This window comes from Hipposideros armiger, unplaced genomic scaffold, assembly GCF_001890085.2.
Source record: "Hipposideros armiger isolate ML-2016 unplaced genomic scaffold, ASM189008v1 scaffold_677, whole genome shotgun sequence".
NCBI lineage: Eukaryota > Metazoa > Chordata > Mammalia > Chiroptera > Hipposideridae > Hipposideros > Hipposideros armiger.
Window position 1 is genome coordinate 313438 of NW_017732027.1, and position 22488 is coordinate 335925.

At 45.2% G+C, this 22488-nt stretch overlaps 1 protein-coding gene across 1 annotated transcript in view; it reads right to left on the reverse strand.

Annotated features, from left to right (window-relative positions):
• AFAP1 (actin filament associated protein 1) overlaps positions 1-22488 on the reverse strand; it is a 129538-nt gene that overhangs the window by 77132 nt on the left and 29918 nt on the right. The gene's annotated exons all lie outside the window — the stretch shown is intronic.

Here is a 22488-nt window from a genome sequence, read left to right on the forward strand (position 1 = left end):
GTGGTCATCATATTCTTTACCATCCGCATGCAGTAAAAAAAGAAAAAAAATGCTACTGTCACTTAAGCATGTCTTTGATGACTCTGACGAAGAGATAAACATCATTGCTTTTATTAAATCTCCACTACTGAGGACACCCCCTTTTAGTACCCTGTGTGATGAAATGGGGCGTGCATCTGAACCGCTTCTGCAGACTTAGGTATATTGCTGTCTGGAAGGAAGTATGATTTTCTGATTTTGTCACCATTTGGGAGATCTGCACAACTTAGTGAACCACGATGTCACACAACCACACGTGGGTAAAGACCCATCTACCGTGCAACGAAGCCCAAATCTCTGACATAACAGAGAATGAAGGGCTCTTTCTGAGACAGCTGCAGAGTCCACACTGCAAATGAACTTTAAGAAACTACTACTTGTCATCGAGTTTTGGTGTAGTATCAAAGAAGAATATTCACAATTTTCTGAAAAGGCACGAAACATGCTTCTCTTTTCCAACCACATATCTGTGTGAGCACACCACATTTTCTCTTGTACTTCCCGCGAAACGCCTCACTGCAATCTGAATGAGGAAGTAGAGAGTCCGGCTCTATTTCTGTGAAGTCAGGTACTGCAGGCACTTACAGAAATAGACAACAATGCCACTCTCCCACAAATTATCTTGTTTGGCAAGCACAGTTACGTTTCATAAATATGTATTATTTCTTAAGTGAATTAATAGCTTTAAAATCTGTCAGTTTTAAATTCTAGTATGATAAATATCTACAGATATCCCTACATGAAAAAAAGCTCTTTGGGGTCTTTAACACATATTTTGATACCAAAAAGTTCTAAGCAAAAAAGTTCAAAAACCACTGGTTTGTGGAATTCTTCCCCAATCTACAATTCTACATGCCTCCAACACCCTCCAGGGTTTAAGACCCTAAGTGAGGCCACCCTTTATATAGATATACAGCGTTTAAGGGTATACAGCATCTGATAAAGGCAGTATCTCAAATCAATGGGGAAAAGGCACACTTAATTGGAGTTAGGACAATTCGTAGCAACTGAGGGGAAAAAAGATAAAACTGAAAACATATTCTAGAAAAAGCACTAAAGATACTGAAGAATCAAAATATAATAAATGAAACCACTCAAGTCATTTAAGAAATAGCAAGTGAATTCTTTTATAACCTTGGTGTGGGAAAAGATCTTCTAACTATGACTCAAAACCAGATGTAAAAAGAAAAGACGGCTCAAGGAGATGACATAAAAATAAAAGCATGTGCTCCTGGAGACTGAGGGCTGGAGGTGGACTTCATACCCTCCCTCTGCCTCGCAGACACATACACAGCACATTCCATAGCCCCAGGAACCGTACTCCTGCCACCCACCTGCCGTCCACTGGGGAACTGGTTTCATAAAACCCCATCTCATGTCCCTCACTGAGGACCACTGTGCTACATTTGAGGCTCCAATTAAACATTTTGTGAAGCATGGCTGGCCCAAGATCAACCTGCTCTTTAGAAAATGCCCTTGTCCCCTGCATTCTCCTTTGCAATGACTTCTCCTGACCTCGGATCAGATTCTCAACTAGCCCCTGCATCTTTTTCCAGATTCATCTCTCTTCCACTCCCCGCCTTGGGCGTCACACTGTAACCCTTGTGAACAGCGCAGTTTTCCCCCTGCATTAGGATGCTGTGGGCCCAACCTTGGCGTTCCCTGCTGGAGGTATGCCCTAACACAGTGCATCCCTGTGTGGACGAAAACACCTGACAGGCTCAGGGGAGGCCTGCAAGGCAGGTCCTACAAACTCAGGGCCCGAAATTAACCACAGAGTGAAAGGGAGAAATTCGGGAATCGATACGTAATTGGACTTACCTTTACTATCTAGCCGCCTGTAATTAAACCTGGCTGGTTTGCATTTAGATTGCCATGAGATTCAGTCATTTCCTCTTTGTTTCTCCCTTTACTGATTAACTGAAGAACTCTGTTTTGTTCCCTTTCTTAATACTACACATACCTTGTTATTCCATTTAATTAACAAAATCCTAACCTGGAAAGGACAATTTTTTAAATCCTCAGGCACCCAGACTCCGGAATACACATAAAGCCCCGGCCCACAGTGGCCTTGTCCAAAGAAGACATCATCTTACAACAGACCAGACCCCAGGAAGCATGCCAGCCCTCAGACCTACCTGGCTGACTCCCCCGTTTCCTCTGTTCTTCTTGTGCACCTATAAAACCTTCTGACCAGTCTAGGAACGGGGAGGTGGCCTTTGGACAGGAGTCCACCATCCTCCCAGAATGCCGGGATTCTGAACAAACCGGCTTTTCTTTCCACCAAACTTGTCTCTCGATAATTTTAACTTTTGCAAGAGGCAGGCAGCCAGGGTATCAGTAGGGTGGTCTGAGTTGCATGTCGTGGCCAGTGGTCACCTCCTTTGCCTGTAGCTTCCCTGACAAAGGTCAGTCTTTGCCTTTAAGTGGGCCTGTCTGTTGCCTTTTTGCATCTAAGATAACATGCCCTTGGAATGTCAGTCATCCCCTTTTCCGGACCTCTCAAGTCACAACCCCCCACACCAGAGCAGGAAACTACAGAATCCCTCATTGTTGTTCTTGTCCCAGTTACCATCTCTACGTGCTCTAAAATGCTATTATAGCTGCTAACTATCCTGCACCCACCAATGTAAAAGAAGTACCTGTCTCTCCATTTTACTTTTTATCTAATCCCAGAGATTTCCCCACTTTGCTTTCGCCCACCCCCTTAATCTACCACCAATGGATTTCAAGTAACCCTCCTCCTTTGATTCTAATATGTAAAATAAATTGTAAAACTGCCATTTTCCAGGGTATTTTCTCAATCCATTGGGATTTTGCTTCCTGACAACTGTTGTCAGTTTGACTCAATTAAGTCTTTAAGCTTTCTCTTAGGCTGCATGCGGTTTTTTAGTCAACACCTATCTTGTCCTCACACACACCCCAGCTCACCTCTTCAACAGGCTACTTACCTATCTACGCTCCCAGACTCAGCTCAGTTGTCACCACCTCTGGCTGACCCTCATCACTGTTGTCACCTTATATTGTAACTATGGGTTAATTTGTCTGTCTCCTCTTTCAGTCAGTAGGCAGCCTAAAGTTGGGGCCTCCGTGACTTCTCTCTGTACCGTGAGTGCCTAGCACAAAGCCTGACGGGAAGCCAGAACACTCACTCACTATGTGTTTGGTGAATTAAATCACTTTTTTGTTTCTAAATCTCTGTAACAGGCAAAATTCCTGAGATTTGTTTTGATGAGAAAGCTGCAGAGATACATACCATGGACCTTCCTCTCATAGTAACTGTGTCTCCCGTGATATTCTTAGAATGTACACATCAAAAGTGCTGGAAGACTGATTCTGACCAGTTCATTTCCTCAAACAGGCCGATCACCACCTGGTCAGGGCCCCTCTCTGCTAAGACCGTGAGGCACTGTGTGAGAATATTCAGAAGTGCACTTAGGGACTCGTGTGGCAGTGAAGCAAGGAGCCCACACTCAAGCGAGGCACCAGCATATTTTCCCTTATAGGGTTACGGTTAAGACGCATCAGGCAGACTCGTCCAAATGCTCCCACAGGCCTCTGCACACAGTCTAAATGGACTGCCTAAAGATTGGTCTAAGAAACCTCAGAAAAAGCAGCACAGCTTTAGATAGTCTGGTTGGAATGTTTCCCTCAGCTAGGCTGCATCTGAAATTCCTTAAGACTCAGATGACCGTTATCTGAATGACCGGATGACTCAGAACAGGCCACTGAACTTCTTTGATGCCTGGGGCCCTGGTCTAGAACTGGTCACAGTTATGTGCCAACATGACTGCTGTGGAGAGCCCAGGACAGGGCTGTGAACACAAGCCTCTGACTTCAGAGACATTCCATCAATGCTGGTTTAATCTGAATCTGAGAAGATAAAATAAGGTCTCTACTTGTGACTCTCTGGTGTCTGAACAGGGCCTATGACAATCATGCCTCAGTTTCATCATTGACTCTGAAAGCTGAATCTTTAAAAGATTTATCACTAGCCCAAAGGCAAGTCTGCATTTCTAACAGGGGATGTGCACATTAATCTCTTCACCTTTTCCCTTGGTGGTTACAAAATAGTCACGGGGATGTAAGTACAGCATAGGGAATATAGTCAATAATATTGGGATAACTGCATAGTGTCAGGTGCATACTAATCGGGGATCACTTCTTAAGTTATATAAATGTCTAACCACTATGCTGTACACCTGGAACTAACATAAAGTAACACTGAATGTCAACTGTAATTGAAAATTAAAAATAAGAATAAAAAAGTAAAAGGAAAAAAATTAAAGGGCATGTGCATACAAGCCTATTCTGAGTCCTGAGACTCTATCTGCCTTTCTGAATTATATAAATCAGCAAGGAATCCCCAAAGGAATTGCTATAAAAATCCACAGGACACACTCTTTTGGGCAGTTACTATGATTCTTGAAAGTCAGATTAATACATGGATGGATATGCAAACCCTAACAGAAAGTACCCTTCTAGTGTTTTGGAGAAAGCAAAAGATGAAACCTAGACCTGCACATGTTTTGACTAATCTGAATGATGTAGGTAACCTGGCAACAGCACAGGAACAAGACTACCTAGTTTCTGAAGCCTGATTCCTAGGTGGGCAGGAGACTACCACTAAAAACCAAATTGGCTGCTAACACAAGTTTGAAATACAATAGTGAGAGCATAGTATTTTCATTCCAATTACATGTGTTCAATTTAACTCAGTAGCAAGTTGTTAAAAACCAACCATATTCAAGACATTGTACTCCAAATCCAAAGGCAAGCCCAACACCCAGGGCTTCACCATCTAGAGCAGCAGCTAAACATTTAGGCTCCCAGAGCCATCATCTTATGAAAGAGGGAGTCACAGGAGGTTTTCAGGAAAGGTGGCATTGATGCATGTCCACCTTTTTAAAGATCATTCCAGCAGCATCATTACGGATGAGCTGGTAAAGTAAGGAGATGGTGCAGGAAGAGGCATGCCCAGTCAAGAGACTATGGTGAATGCTATTGGGTCTTCCGAAAAGTCATGATGTATTTTATCTATGTTTTTCAAAAGTCATTTATTTATATAAAGAACAAAGATCAATCAATGATATATTGCCCGTTTTGTTCAATAACCTTTTGCCATCTTTCAGTGAGCTTCATAATTCCTCGTTCTTAGAAGGACCTGTCTTTATTTGCAAAAAACTGAACAAGGTGCTGATTTACAGCCTCATCTGAATTGAACGTTATACCATGCAAGGAGTTTTGAAAAAAGTGAAACAAGTGGAAGTCTGATGGTGCAAGGTCAGGTGAGTATGGTAGGTGTGGCAACACATCCCATCCAATAAGTTCCAATAATTTTTGACAGGTGATCAAAGTTGTGTGTGGTCTCGTGTTATCACGATGGAACACAACTCCTTTACAATTAACAAGCTCTGGACGTTTCTGGATGACAGATTCACTCAAACTGTCCTATTGCTGACAATACACATTCAAATTGATTGTTTGGTTCCTTGGTAGGAGCTCGAAAAACACGACACCTTTAAAATCCTACCACACTAAAGAGTATAACCTTCCTCTAATGAATGTCTGCTTTCGATATTGTTTGAGGCGAATCATCACGTCAGGACCAAGACCATTTGGCACACCATATTGTTGTAAACAATCCACTTCTCATCACCAGTTATCAGTCGCTTCAAGAAAGGATCATTTGAGCATATCGCAGATGTTTATGCTTGCTGTCAAATGAACTTCTTTGAGTTCATACGGAACCCAAATAGCAAGCTTGCGTACGTATCCCAGCTTCTTCAGGTGGTCATGAACGCTTGAATGAAAGATGTTCAATGTTTCTGCAATCTCTCATGTCGTGTAACGTGGGTTTGACTTGATCAATGCCTTTATTTTATTGTAATCAACTTCAGTGGGCCTCCCTGATCGAGGAGCGTCGTTGAGATCAAAATCACCAGCACAGAATTTCGTGAACCATCGTTGGCACTGACATTCTTGTAGAGCATTGTCACCGTAAACTTTATGCAACTTTTCACAAGCTTGATGTGCATTCTTCCATTTTTGGAAGTAAAACAGTAAAATATGGCAAAAAATGCACAGTTTGCTCTTCCATCTTCAACTTGTTGTAAAATCTCCAAAACTCAACCAAATCGCTCAATTTTTTTAAATGAAGCTAGAACTATCAGCTGTCAAATGACATAGCAATAACATAGATGCGAATGACTCTAGTACTTCCAAAAATGAACTAGTTCCATCTGTTGCAAACATGTGTCATGACTTTTCCGAAGACCCAATAGCAACAGGAGGGTGTAAAGGAAAATGCAAATATATGCTCTGTTTACTGTAAGAGATTTTAAATATTTACTAAAAAGACCTCATTGCACAAATGTTTGGGTACCTAAGTGTGGGGTATACCATAATAAGCAAAACAAACATGATCTCTTACATTCAAGTTAGAGAGACAAATAGTATGCAAGGAAATAAAAACAGCTAGAAATTAAGATGGATGCTATGAAGAAGCTTCTAGCCAACAATTTTATGTCAGATTTCCTAGCTCCAAATTTCTTCTTCATCTCTGAGGTCCTCTGCACTTAAGAACAGCTCTGTAGCGAAAAGGTGGCGCGGCAAGCCAAGTGTCCACTAATGGATGGATGGATGGGTAATCAATGTAGTCCATCCATACAACAGATTATTCTTCAGCCTTAAGAAGGAAGGACATCCTGACACCTACTACAACATGGGTGGACCTGGAGACACCATGCTCAGTGAAACAATTCAGTCATGAAAGAACAAACACTATGTGATTCCACTTACAAGAGGTTTCCTAGAGGAGGCTAATTCATAGAGAAGGAAAGTAGAATGATGGCTGCCAGGGGTAATGGGAAGTTAGTGTTTAATGGGGACAGAGTTTCAGTTTGGGGAAATGAAAAGCGTTCTGGAAATGGATGGTGGAGATGGTTACACAACAACGTGAATGTACCTAATGCCACTGACTGGACACTAAAAACTGGTTAAAATGATCAATTTTATGTAAGGTATATTTTACTACAACTTTAAAAAATAAGATAAATGCAGAAGAAAGGCTCCATTTCCCTGGCTCATAAACACACCAAGGCTCCCGAGCACCCACAGAATGAAGTGTAACTTGCCCAGCAGGAAGCCCCTTGTCACTCTGGCCCAATGTCTTTATACGCCATCACCTTACACACTCCACCCCTCATGTTACATACAGCGTGGCCCAGTCCAGCTTCTGCTCATTCTTTTCACAGCATTCCTTGCATTCCTGCCTCTGACCTTGGCTCACACTTTCTGAAATCCGCTTGTCCTAGCACTCATTTTCTCTACCAATGCAGGTTTCTCTAGGGACAACCAAATGCCACCTGCTCTGCAAAGCCGTCCCAAACTAGCTCACTGGAGATTGAACACTCCTTGTCTGTTCTTCAGTCCCTCACCTGACTGCTACTTGTCAATGTCTCTATAAAACAGTAAGCTCCTTACCAGAAAATTAACAATTGAAAAGTGAAAGAAAAATAACAGGTAGTTCCATTTATAACAGCATTAAAATACATGAAATACTTAAGGATAAGTTTAACAAAATATGTGAAAGGCCTAGAAACTGACACCTATGAAATGTATCTGAGAAAACTTAATGAAGACCTAAATAAAAGGAGAGGCACCCTATTCATAGATTGGAGGATTCCATACTGCTAAGATATTAATTCTTCCCCCCAAATTAATCTATACACTCAACACAATCCCAATCAAGATCACAGCAGCTTTTTTTGCAAAAACAAATTGACGGGCTGATTCTAAATATATAAAAATGGGGCCAGCCAAGTGCTGCGTTGGTTAGGAGTTGGCCTGGAACGCCAGCTGTAAGCAGCAGGGCCCCAGTTCAGATCCCACATAAGAGGGCCAGTGACACTGCCCTCTCCAGCTAAGATGGTGAACAACAGCTCGACCTGGAGCTGGGCTGTCATGAGTCGCCGGCGACGGCGTAGGCTGCAGTGAGGTTGAAGTGGGCTCCCGTAAGCTACCGTGAGTGGCCGACAGCCAGCGTGAGCTGCCAAGAGCTGCCATGAGCAGCCGGCCATCCTGTGGCTGGCAACTGATCTGCCTCACCTGGGAAGAGCGCAATGATAATACCAACATGGGCCAGTGAAGCAACGTCCTCCACAACTAGACTGAAGAACAAAAATAGCAATTTGTTAACCTGTCTGTTCCCCTCCCCCAATTCCCCAATAAAATCTTTAAAAAAAAAAATGAAACAAACGAGAATAGTCAAACACTGGGGAGAAAAAAAAGCAATGTTGGAGGACTCAGATTAAGCAGTTCCAAGGCTTATTATAATACAAAGCTCAACTAGTCAATCCAGGGCACTACTGGCATTAGGATAAATCAGTGAAACAGAAGAAAGTCCAGAAATAAACCCACACATAAATGGCCAATTTATTTTTTACTAAGATGCCAAGCAAATACAATGGGGAAAGAACAGTCTTTGGAACAAATGGTCCTGAACAAGTGGCTATGGAGACAGAGAAAAAAAAAAAAAATCAAACTTCACCCCTGCATCACACCACATACAAAAATTAACTCGAATGGATTAGAGACCTAAATATAAAAAGGAAAACTACAAAACATCTAGAAGAAAACAGAAATTATGTATTATATGTGACTTTGGACTTGGCCAAGATTTCTTAGAACACCAAAAGATACTAAAATAAAAGGGAAAAAAATAGTCAATTGGGCTTTTGGCAAAAAGTCATTAAGAAAACAAAAAGAAAATATTTGTGACCGTGTTTGACAAAGCACTTACACCAATACACTGAATACTGAGAACATACACAGACACACAACCTAACAAAAACCAGGCAGAGGAGTTACAAACATTCTAACAGAAAAGACGCAAATGACCAATGTGCTTACACCAAGAGGATGCTGAAGCCGTTAGTAACCAGGTCAGTGCAAACTAAAGTCACAATGAGATGCCCCTATACAGCCAGGAGAATAACCAGGATTTAAAAGGCTGTTAATTCCAAGCCTTGGCCAAACTGTAGAGCAGGCGGAAACCTCACACTTCCTGGCGGGAATCTACATGGGACCAACACCTTAGAGAACAGTCGGGCTGTTTCTTATAAAGTCTGACACACGCTCGCCATGTACACATCCAGCCATCCCACGCCTAGGCATTTACCCGGGAGAAATTATTACATATGTCCACACAAAAACATTAGCAGCTTTTCTCAGAATAGCCTAAACTCTGCACACAACCTAAATGACCACTAACAAATCTATCAAAAACGAAATTAGGATTCATGCACACAATGAAGTAGTTCTTAGCAATTAAAAGAAAGGAACTATCCATATGTATAATTCAGATGAATCTCAAAAAAAAAAAAGTGAATAAAGCTAGACACACAAAAAAGTCATACTGTCTGACCCCACTGTGTGAAATTCTAGAACCAGCAAACTCATCTACAGTGACAGTGGCTGCCTGGGTCTGGGTGGTGACAGATAACATTCTTTGTTCACATGGACTGGGAATCTGGACTGAAGATAGCACATTCGTGTAGAGAATTAAGTCAGAGAAAGAACCCTACCTCGTGAGGGTGAGGTAAAACAAGGGGGAAGACACTCTGTAAACTGTACCTGATAATGCTGGATAAACGGAATTTTAAGAAAATCTCGTCACAAAACAGCAATAAACAGGATATGAGCATCAAACTGGCTTAGTGTGTTAAGGGCTGACTCTGTTTTTAGAGGGAAGAAAGCAGAGTCCCTAACACAGGCACAGAGACCCAGAGCGCTCTAATAGCCTGCGTTCTCTTCCTTTCCACAGGATGCGTTGCATCTTTATCCATGAAAAGGTTTTTCTTCCACTGAAAGGAATAAAAACAATCAAAGAAGAAAGGAAGACTGAACTTAGAAGCTTGGTCTCCTAAAAACACACAGGCTTTATTCTCGGGCGATAAGTGAGGCAGGTGACGTTCAGACAGGCTCACACCCCACGTGGAGGAGGACAGCAGTGGATTTCATCCAAACCAGTTCTGTCTTCTTCCGAAGGTGAAACGACCCTGCTGAAGCACAGAGCCCCTCCAGTGGGCTAGGTCAAGGGAAGGTTTCCGGCTGCATGGACAGTACCACGTCCCTCGGCACCAAGCACAGAGAGAGGCCGTGTGCAGCCCCTGGTCCCCTGAAAGACTGGGACGGGTGCGAAGGGAAGGAACCGTCTCCCTGGACCCCAGCCCTGGCCTCCCGACACCCCTCCCTGGCAGGGAATTTATACAAATGCGCTTGTGCTGGAGCATACAGCTACCACCCTACTGACTGAGTCCTCTCAGGGGAACTAGGCAGTATCTTACCTAACACTCTGCTTCTAATGTGGACACGGACGCTCAGAGAGCAGCAGGGACACACATCCAGTTAATGGGCAGAAAGGACTGGCTGCACGTCTGCAGCCCTGGTGCTCTTTTGAGCCCCCCCTGTGCCTTGAAAGCCCTCGGGGACGTGCTGATTCAAGGACCAGGGCACAAAAGAGGCCCTGGCGCCATCTCTGACTGGAGCAGAGCCACTTTCGAAACCACTGAGGCCTCTCACACGGATGAAAGATTACCCTACCAGCCGCTGCTGTGGCCGCCAGCTGCCCAGTCAGAACACCTCAGGCTCTGCACATGTCCCAAGGGACTGCTGGGACAGCAGGCTTTGTGGGAGGGGACAGTAACAGACTGGGAGTGAAAAAGCTATTCGCAGACCTCTGTACCCCCCAGGAGATTCGGGGGGGTCGGGGAGGGGAAGTGAGGGTGAGGGGGGGTCCAGGGTCACTTAGGATACACTGCCATGCTGTAAAACACATTTCCAGTAACTGACACGATAGGTATTTTCTATTAAACGCCATCATTTCACACTTTCAACTCAATTATGTGCATGTCCAGCCACTATTTTATTGGAATTAAAAGGCCTAATAGACTTAAGTCATCTGAAACTGTAACTTTGGATCTGCTGGAGGAAGTGGAGGCAGAGGCTTCCAGGATGCTGGACAGTAACTAACATGATAGCCTTCCCTACTGAGCAAACCTCAACCCTCTGTAAGTCCCCAAAACTGTTTTATAATGTCCAGCTCTGCAATGGCGTCTCCTCGGCATTCTAGCCTTCCTTTTCAACAGTTCTGAAGCTCTACAATTACACTGCATTTTGGATTGCTCCCCTGACCCCAGCCAGCTGGGCTGAAACTGCACACTATCAGTCAAAAGAAGGGTGGGAGGAGGGGGTCACCCAGGGAAACAGAATGAAAATATCCTCGAGACAGCAGGGCCGGAGGAGAGGGGCAGCGCGCCTGGCCTGAAGAGGAGAAAACAATACCTGCAACCAGCAAGTGCTTTAAACATCGCCCATCATAAATGCCACACACAGGAGAAACTAAGGCACACAGAGATGGGGGTCTGCCCAGTTATGCTGGGGGGGGGGGTAACTTCAGTCCAGTCTTCTGCACTCGTCTAGAACTGTTCACACCAGGCCACATTAGTGGGTCCAACATCCCCTTTCGGCAGGAAAATAACATTCAATTATGACTCTTATGTCCGAAAAGACATACAGCGGCCTCCACAGCTCTAAAGTTGCGTTATTATACTTTCAATATCAAAAAGCCAGAGACAAAAGGATTTTTAAAAATGTGTCCTTTCTGTCCTCCAGATTGGAATACCCTAAACCAGGGCTCCTGAAACTTTCATGGGACTACAGCTGGCATGGGGTCTTGTTAAAATGCAGATTCTGACTAGCAGGTCTGGGGTGGGGCTGCTTCTGCATTTCTAAGGAGCTCCCAGGTTACTGATGCTGCTGGTCCTGGGGGTCCCACTTTGGGAAGCCAGGCCCTAAACCACACTGAGTTTGCTACACCAAGGAAAGGGATTTCTTGTTTGTTTGGTTTTAAAGATTTTATTGGGGAATTGGGGGAGGGGACAGTGATGGGGAATCGGGGAAGAGACTGGCCAAGTTGTTGTTCTTCAATCTTCGTTGTGGAGGGCGCCAGTCACCATCTGGCTTCCCATCGGCAGCTCGTGGCCTCTAAGCTCCAGGTGCCGAGTTCAATCTTAGTTGCAGGTGGGCGTAGCCACCATCCATGCAGGAGTCAAACCAGCAGCCTTGTTGTTAAGAGCGCACGTTCTATCCACTAAGCCATCTGGACGGCAGCTCAGCTCAAGGTGCCGAATTCAGTCTTAGTTGCAGGCGGGCGTAGCCCACCATCGAATAGGCAATCTTGTTACACCAGCTGAGCCATCCTGCCACCTGTTGGCAGCTCAGTGACAGCTCAGCTCAGGCGCAGCATCACTGGCCCATATGGGAATTGAACCAGCAGCCCTGTTGTTCAGAGCTCACGCTTTTAAGCCAACTTTTAACCAACTGAGACTCTCGGCCGGCCCTAGGAAAGAGATTTCAAATGCAGACGTGCTCCTTAAGGAAATAATGACCACACGCCGTCCTCGCTGGCCCTCCCACCCACATCTCAGTGAGCACCAGGGCCTTCAGCAGAGGCTGAATCTAAAGCACAGCAAAGCCATCAGGAGAGGAGGCCCCTGAGTATGTGATGACGCCCCAAAGACGCGCTGGGCAGCAGGCTTATGTTCTCCCAACAGTCAGGTTCAACCAAATGCAAAATGACTTGGTAACGGTTAGGGTTCACTCTTGCATAAACTTGTCCAAATCCTCATCCATCGAAGTTGGGGGGCAAACCACCAAATCAACCCAAAGCCTATGTTTGTAAATGTAATTTCACTGGGACACAGCCATGCCCACTGGTGTATTTCTCATCTAGGACTGCTTTTACAATACAAGAGCAGAGCAAAGGAGCTGCAACAGAGACCCGAAGCCTAAAATATTCACTGTGTGGCCCTTCAGGGAGAAAGCCTGCTCACCTCTGCTCCGCACATTCAGGGAAACAAACTCCACAAGGAGAACCTGAAACCCAGGCACAGGAAATGACTCCAACACTATGGAAGCGGTAAGGTCTCTGTCAACTTGGAGGCAGGTAAGAGCTCTATTTGAAAGCAAGCCTGGTAGAAGCTGAAAAAACAGGGAGTTCAACTAGAAAGGAGAGGTCTAATCTACTTCCTAAGCAGCATCACTTTTCTGCTAACAATGGTGAGCCTCTATCCTGGGGAGACAAATGAACACGACCTGTGTGAACCACCGACCTCCTGCACTGCTTCCCTCCTACACAAATCTGACCCACCCTCCTTTTCTTCACCGACCCTCGAAGTGACGAAGCCCACCGATGGGGCCGCCTGCAGCTGGGTTTCGGGTTAATTTGGTCCCTAGCGTCTGTCTTTATGGAGAGCCCAGGCCCCGACTCTCCTTCCATGCAAGTCTCCTCTGACAGCAGGCACAGGATGAGGCTCAGACTCAAGGGGAAGGGGGCTGAGGGCTCCCCTCTGGGGACCCCAGGCTGAGAGGCCGTCTGTCTTTCTGCCCCTGCTCCCTGGCAGATGGGGCCCACCCCGTGATGTGTGGACTGGGGGGAGGGCGCTGGGTACCAAGGGCTGGGAGACATATGTCAGTGTGTTAATGGAAGCCAATTAAAGAAGCTGGCTGGTCACACAATAGCTTTTCAGGGTTGGGAGCTGCTGTGCTCACAGGATTAATGAGATTCAGGTTCCAATAAAATGTGATGATTGACTTGTTTGATACAGCAAACGAGCACAAGGCGCTGGTGTGGAAGGGCTGGGCTGAGATTCTGCCCCACCACTTTCTCAGTGTGGCCTTCGGTGCACTGGACACTATTGTCCCTGTCTGTGGGACAGAATGAGCAATCTTCTCAACAGTTTCTTTTTTTATGTCCTTATGCGAAGAACTTAGCACAAAAGAAATCCTCAATAAATTTTGACTATTACCACCACCTCCACCATCATCATCATCATCATCACCTGTAAAATAAAAAATGTAAAGGATAATCTCTACCTTAAAGAGTACAGTTGACCCTTACCAACACAGGTTTGAACTACACAGGCTCACCTATACACAGATTTTTTTCCAGTAAGTACTGTAAATGTATTTTTTCTTCCTTCTGATTTTCTTAACATTTTCTTCCTGCTAGCTTACTTTATTATTAAAAATACAGTATAAATACATATAATTAATTGACTATTAGGTTATAGGTAGGGCTTTCAGTCAACAGTAGGCTATCAGTAGTCAAGTTTTAGAAGAGTCAAAAGTCACATGTGGATTTTTTTATTGTATAGGGGGTCTGCATCCCTAACCCCCACATTGTTCAAGGGTCAACTGTAGTTATAAGGACTAAATAAGATAATATGTAATTCACCTAAATAAGATAATATGTAATTCACCTTATATGAATGCTCGATAAACTATAGCTATTACTCCCCCAGAGAAACCAAATCTAGTCTCCCTTATATATTTCAAGAGACGTCAATAAACCTAATGAGAACTGTTCTTCCAAGCAAGTCATTAAATTCTTTTTCAATAACAATATAATCTGCAGGGTAGATATTATCACTTCACAGATGAGAAAACTGATTCTCAGGAAGGTTAAAGAGTTTACTCAAGGATACAAACTCATACACGACAGACCCACGTCTTCTGGTTAACAGCTACCTCTCAACATTAATTAGCCAATAAAGCAAGGAAACTACCCTCTCACTTTACCGCTTAAATATAAAAGTGGGTTTTCAGAGTTAAGAGTTAACCCAAAGGGCCCCATTACTAGAGAACATTTTCTTTGTAATGCCCGAAATACTGTATAATCCACAATTAAAAGAGGTTTTTTAACACACATTTAGTTTTCCAACTAAAGGATGTTAATCTGCTCTGCAGGAGAGAAGGACCCAGAGGTTACAAGATAAATGAAGTAATCCTTCACGCTATCATGACTAACCACGTAAAATACACCCACTTCATGAAACCACCTACAACCAGGAGAAGTCTAGATGGCTCCCCAACATTCTTCCTTCCTGCTGTCAGGCTCCCATCATTCAACACATGTCCCCACACTCCTCTGACACAGCTCTTGTAGAGAGTCACCTGCTTGCTGCCAGCCCAACCGTCCAGCCTCTCCTCCTATCATTAACCTGGCAGCAGATAACACAGTTTATCCATCACCCACTCTCCTGAAAACCATTTCTACTGGGTTTCCAGGACGCCACTAACTTTCCTGCTCCTCTTGGACTCTGTCTTTCTCTCGTCTTCCGAATCTCTAGATGTTGAAGCGTCCCAGGTTTGAACCACGGGCTTTTCTCTCTCTCCTAATTACAGTCATGCCTAGGTGATTTCCTCCAGTCCCCCGATTTTAATGACGCCTGTACAGTGATAACCCCTAAATTTCTATCTCCAGTTTAGACTTCTGCCCTCAGCTCCACTCATTCCCAACCGCCTTCTGCGGGGAAACTGAACTTACTCTAACCTGGCTGAGGAATGCGGAAGGTGATGATGGGTCACATGTACTGGACGCACTTTGGAGGCAAAGATAGGAAGAGGTGGTGAGAAAGAATTATGAAAACAGAATGTCAGAGGAAAGTGATGAATTATGAGTAACAGGACGTTGAGGTAAGCTCAGTGTCACTGCTGATGCAACTTGACTATCTGCAGTTTCCTAATGGCAGGAAAATGCATAAAGACTTCGGGTTTAATCCACACAAACAGCTGAAAATACCCCACAGCTGTGCAGCCACCTTGTCTACGGAGTACTTTTTATGCTTAATGGTAAAATCAGCTAATTCTTTCTTCATGAATTGCTCAAGTTCTTTAGGGTTTTGCTCTCTGCTCTTTCTCCCCAATACTTCTCAACCTCTGAGCTTAAACCTCAGATTCCATCCCAAACCAGCCCAAACCCACTGGTCCCAGTGTTCCCCTTCTCAATACTGGCAATTCTACTCTTCCGGTTACTCAGTCCATCCTTCAAACTTCTTTTTCTCACTCCTGTCATCCAATCCATCAGCTAACCTTACAGGGTCTCCTTTCAAAATATGCACCAGCCCTAACCTCCCTCGCCATTTCCATCGGGTCAAGCCACCATGCTCTCTCACCAGATTACTATAAAGGTTCCCACCTCACCTCTTCTCTTCCACCTCTGCACCCACCTCTACAACCTATGTTTTACTCTCAAACATTTCAGGAAAAAACGTTATATACAGAGGGAGAGGGGAAGGGGGGAAGGGAGAGAGAGAGGGAGAGAAGGAGAGGAAGTGCATATCTCGTAAAACGTCTAGGGAATCTGGGTGAAGGGCATACAGGAATTCTTTGTACTATTTCTGCAACTTTCCCATAAGTCTGAATTATTTCAAATGAAAGAGCTGGAAAAACAAAACCCCAAAAGCACCATCTCCCTCTGTGAGCCCATCCAGTCTTCCCCGTGGCCAGCTTGGGGTCGCCTCCCTTAAGCCCTCAATTTTTTCATGAAACACTACAGATCCTTGGCCTATCTTTTGTATTAGTGTGCTTGGCAATGGGCGTATCAAAAAAAGAACAAAAAAAATTAGATGCATAACCCTCACTCAGCCTGTCTTTAAAGAGTTCTCAATTTATCGGAAAGAAGAGATACATAAGCAGAGAATTTCAAAATAATGTGATGGGTACTTTGACAGAGGGATGTTTGAACAAGAGATGGCAAAAAGGGATCATATTGATAGTGGCTGCCCAAGGAGCTGGGGTCTTTAAAAAAAGTGTGTGTGTGTGTGTGTGTGTGTGTGTGTGTGCGCGTGCGCGCGCGCGCGCGCACATGCGCACGCACGCACATGCGTTCAAGAACTCCTCAGGTCTGATTGAGAAGTCTAACAGTGATTAACAAATAATACGGCCCAAAGCACCTGGCTGTTTTGGTTATTCATGGTTTAAACTGATTCAAACTCATACTTCCCAAAAGTCTGAGCCACGGCGAACATCTCCAGCAGCCCCGCTACGAAAACATCTCACTTTCAGATTCAGCTATGAATATAGCTATTGCTATCAAATGAATACTGAATAAATCCTGACTTACGAGAACCTCCAAGAATAACATTCTGGACGATTGCAATTATGACTAAACACCCCAAAATCTGGAATGCTGAGAGGGGGAACTGTGAAAAAACACAGCCACAAATTCAGGAGCCTTCCCAATCTGCCAGTTGAAGAACAAAAGCAGTCACACTCCTGCGTAAACGCCTCCAATCAAGTTGACTGAGCAAGTATGCGTGTATCTCTGTGCTACAACGGCCATTCTTTCTCCGAACCTAAAAATGGACGCACAAATGAAGGAGGAGACCCAGGAGAAGCCAGGAACGTGCAGGTCGTAAGAGACCAACACAAACGGAGTAAGAGGAGCGGGGGCGGGCTGACAGGATCTGGTCACAAAGCAGGTCACTTTCCAGGAAATGAAGCAGGTCTGCCCATGGAGCAGGCAGCTGTTGGGGACTGTCACTGTCCCCACCCTGACCCGCTTGCTCTAAGTAGGTTCTAACCCAACTAGCCTTTTAAAAATAAACAAAAGTAAATATACCACACCGAATGTGCTTCTGAAAGGCTATCTTGCAACCAACAAGAAACTGTAAACACAAGTTCAAAAACTGCACAACTGAGAACCTCAGAAACGCATAAACATGGCCACAGTTCAACTCTGGAGCACGGTTACAATTCACCGAAATGGATGACGGATGAGCCGCATTACATAGGAACCAGAAGCACGGCCTGCAGTTTAGAGAAACGGGTCAAGAACTGGCCTGGTTCAAATGCTACCGGAAACAGCATCAGGTCTGGGGCCCATTCGCTTCCCTCCTCCTGCTTCTGCACTCATCAGGAAACCCACTCTGGGCTGGGTAATCCCTGTCATTTCCAGTGCCACCCTCCTGCGGCGGGCCCAGATTTTGGTCCTGACCCCCCACGTGGTACGTAAAGTGTTTTCCATGCAGCAAGAGGGAATTTCTGTGCTGAATGCAGTTTGAAGCCCACTAGGAGGAAGAACGTAATCATGTAACTTGAAGCATGATTATGAGGCAAATTCCTAAGTAACATGTAAGACGTAGCCCCACGTCTGTGTGCCTAGCAGAGACGAGGGGAACACGCCTTTAGCAGAGCTGGTGTGCCTGTTAGGTCTCACCCTGCCTACTACATTATCATTCCACATCCAGTCCCTGGCTTCCTTCTGACATCAAGTTTGGGGAAACACACACTTTTCCACGGCTTCCCCCGGATTAAACGCCCCGAGCATCCCGACGATGACATCTCCATCAGCATCATTTTCACCTCTCCTCAGAACTAGACTTCTGATGCTGCAGCGGCGACATGCTGGTCTCCCCTGGACGGGGCCGCACGGTCCTTCCCTCTGTAGTCTTTCCCGGCCTCAGAAAAAGGGCACTCACCACACCCTTTGATGAGAGCGCAGAGCAGGGGGGCAAAGGTAGGGACGGGAGGAAGGACAGGTGCACATCCAGGTAGGACCTGTGCTGACAGAGGCAGGCAGGGGACGCACCCTGCTGCAAGGGCCTGTGTCTGGATCTTACCTCGGGATAAGCAGGGCCAGCAGTAGTTCTACTGCGGTTTTCCTAAGTACTGGTGTAAAATCCCAACTCAGACAAAGTAGAAGATCTCTTTAATAAATGCCCCTCTCTGGTGCTCAGTGTCATTCCCAGATAATCATTTAGAAAATCCAATTCATGTTCCAAGCCTCGCATCCTTGTGTGAACAAAGTCCCAGGGCACACCCAATTCACGTCAGTAATATACACAATCACCTACTAAAGAAGACTGTGATTTATTTAACTTAAAAAAAATCACCACCCAGATATGAAATACAATAAAGAAGACAACCTTTGATAGCTCTGCCTCAGGTTTCTGAGTGGTGCAAATAGGCTTTCATGATTTCAAACCATCAGCAATCTGTCTTTACCGACTGCAGTAGGAGCCACCCTTCTAGACCCAAGATGACAGAGTGCAGCTGGGGAGGGGACAGGTAATGACCAGTTCTCTGTGGGCCTAACCGAGCCTCAAATCCCAGTAACGACGAAAGTAAAAAGCTTTCAATAACCACACGTGGAAATACTCACCCACCTCACCATCTGCTTCTCCTGGCATTCAAATTTAAAATGAATATGACCGCTATCAGAGGGTAGCATGAGCGCTGCATCTGCTGTTCTGAGATCATGGGTACTGACTGGCCACGCAGTGGCCCCCAATCAGCACCGAGCTGTACCTCAGACAGGAGTCAAAAGTGCTTACAGTCCAGACTGAGAATGAAAGAGAAATAGTGTTGGGTTGTCGGAAAAGTCATGACGCATGTTTGCAACGAAAAACATAGAAAAAAGACGTTATGACTTTTCCGACAACCCAACAATTCTCCAGGTTAAGTTTTTTTCTAAAGTTGTTGTTCCCCTAACTCCTTCTATTGTCTTATTTTATAAAATGTATGAGAAAATTAAAGACATTGTGAAATGTAAAGGTATCGTGAAAAACCACCACTTTCTCTAAGACTTGTGAACGTTACTTTAAGCCGCTGGGTCTTTTCGCTGCACCTGACACCGGGGTATGGGGTACATTTTCTCCCTCGTGTTTACACTCAGGGTTCAAGGAAGACGGCTCAGCAGTAATGAGGGCAGTGTGGTAAGCAGTTCAAAGGCTGGGGGGTGGATGCAGATCCTGCTCCCCACTCTGTCTAGGGGACCTAGGACAATCACTTTCTTGTGCCTCAGGCTTTATTTCCTGTCTGCACAAGAGATTTAAAAGCTTGATTCCAGGCAATGGCAGTTCTTCCCATAAATACACATGGCAAGGTCACACACGGAGGTGGGAAGCTGTGGCCCTGAGCTAATTTCCTGAAAGAGCTACCTATGTTTCCACTCATTTACTGCGCCTTTTTCCAGGGTGAGTATTTGGGATGATAAGCCATCCGGTAGCAGCAACATGTGTAACCTTAACTGCTTACACTCCTCCATTCCCTGGACTAGGGCACCAGAAGGAAGAACAGGACAGATCGACTGTACCCAGAGTCTTTGTAAACTGACACTCTCTTCCCCTCCATTCTTCTCTCCTCATAATGGAAAAATGAGGGGGAGGGAGACAAAAACCACGCAGTGTTTTGAGATGGTTTCAGATTTCAGATGTCTGATAGTCAAACTCATGCATTTTGAGAAAAGTGTATAAACCATATGGCCAACGGCTGAATGCCTTTTTAAGAGAAACCTGAATACGGGCAAACGTGCGGATTTGACTGCTCCGTGCCTGCGCACATGCAAGCTGCGCTAACAGATTGGCCCATGTTTTGCTGAATTTGCCAGCTTGCCATAAACAGGCTTCCATGCTTTTTCAAATTGTTTATAAATAGCACAAACACCCAAATATGCAAATCAAGGCAAGCTGTCTCATCAACTGCTGCTGCTGTGATGACAGCAAATGACAACGGGCCAAATCAACAAGAGCAGATGGGGGCCATCAGATGAACAGCGCCCTGACTGTTCCTGCAGTGTCAGGGGCAGAGGAAGAGCCAGCTCTCGGCACAACAGGCCAGGCCTGGTCCTCTGGATCAATGCTGCTTTTCAAATGCTTCCCTCTGTCACAGCAAAGTGATTATGTGTGCCAAACGTCCTGCAATGTCCTGCAACCCTCCCGACAAGTCGTAATCGTGCCACTGTCCCGGGAACAGCGGAGGGGAAGGAGGGGCAGGGCTGCCAGGGCTCAGGGATGAGGCGAGCCCCGCCCACGGCCAGTCTCCTTCCGCCCCAAGTAAGGCTTTTCCCATCACACTCATTATATGGGATCGAAGTCAAGTTCTTTCCCATACAAGCTCAGTGGTATTTATACCACATAAACCATAATTCTTTGTCCTCTAAAATGTTGAAATAACATTTATTACGCACTTACGAGGTGCCAGGCTCGGAGTTTTATCTCACTCAGCTCTCATGACAACCCTCTAAAACCAGCACCATATCACACCCCACATTTCATAGATAAGGAGACCCAGGCATAGGAAGGTTAAGTTGTTCACGGTCACGGGTTATTTCCTATTTTTTTCAAATTTTCAAAAGTAAATCTTGATTTAATTACAAATGTTATTAAAACTGAACATTAAGACTCACAAAAAAAAACCAGTAATAATAAAAACTCAGAATTATACAAAACAGTGAGGCTCTCCCTTCACTGTAATCTCCAGTCCCAATCCCCTTGTCTGAGACAACCAGTGTTAATAACAGTATGTTACATATCCCTCCAAGGTTCTTCCAGACATTTAGAAATAACTGCGCACGTGCGCACACATGAATATTCTACTTGACTGCTGTGTCACCTGAAAGGCTTAGGGGGCTACAGCTGCCAAACCCCCATAATCCATGACACACCTCCCATACCCCCTCACTCACACTCACAGCTTCAAAAGGCTGCCACCAGCAGCCCTTCTCCATCCAATCCCCGTATGGCTGCACGCACTCAGCCATGTTTCCTGCCAGCAACTGGAAATAGCCAGGGTGACGTGTGAGACACAAATGTGCCCCTGGGCTCCTTTCCGGGAGTGTGGCCCCGCTGCCAACTCCCTCAGGTCGGCCTCGGCTCGGTCCGTGTCCCCAGCACCATGCAGGACCAGCGCAGGTCACCTCTGCCTGGCACAACCTCCTTTGTCCCTTTGTGTCCCCACTACTTTCTCCTGAGTTGTTTTTGCAGTTATGTATTGTAGAATGAGTTCACCTATGAAGGTTTTCACATTATCAGGCCTTTTATGTTTCATGAGAGATACATGGACACGTCCTGGTGGAGACACTTTCACTATTACAGCCATAAATACATACAGGGCCGCCTCCTCACTTCCTCTCTGCTCCACAGACGGGCCACTGCTCCCACCGTCTTTCCCAGGGTCTCACCGAATTTCCCCACAGCTAATACTAACTCCAATGCACACACTGGTGGCTTTTTCTAAGGATGTACCTGATCAATGGGCAGAAGACGGCATGGTGCTCGTCATCACCAAAGCCCACTTTGTAAGCACCTGCCACGGACGGAGGCCTGTGCAGGCCCATAGTGGACACAGCAGAATGGCAACCCAGAGCCTGTCCCTCTGCCATCACTATCACAGCCCAGAGCCACAGTCACCAATGGTCTGGGCAGAAGGTGGGAAACTCCCGTTACTCTCGGCCCAAAAAATATGGACGAAAGTCAATGAATACATGACAAATCATCAACCTCACTAATACTCAAAAGTGCAAATTAGAATGACAGCACCTATTATTTATCAAATTGACCAATAATCGTTTTAAACAATGATACTTGGCACAGGTGAGAATTCAGTGAGCTGGAACTCTCATGCATCCCCGATGATGATACAAATGGAAACCACCTTTCTGAACAATCTAATGTGTCTGTTGAGATCACATGTATAACATATCCTTTCAGGACCTCACTCCAAGAACAATCGACCCTAAGAAAGTGATAGGAGAGGCAGACACACTGCACCCTATCAACAAGGATTTTCATTACCAATAATAGCAATATAAATTGTAAAACT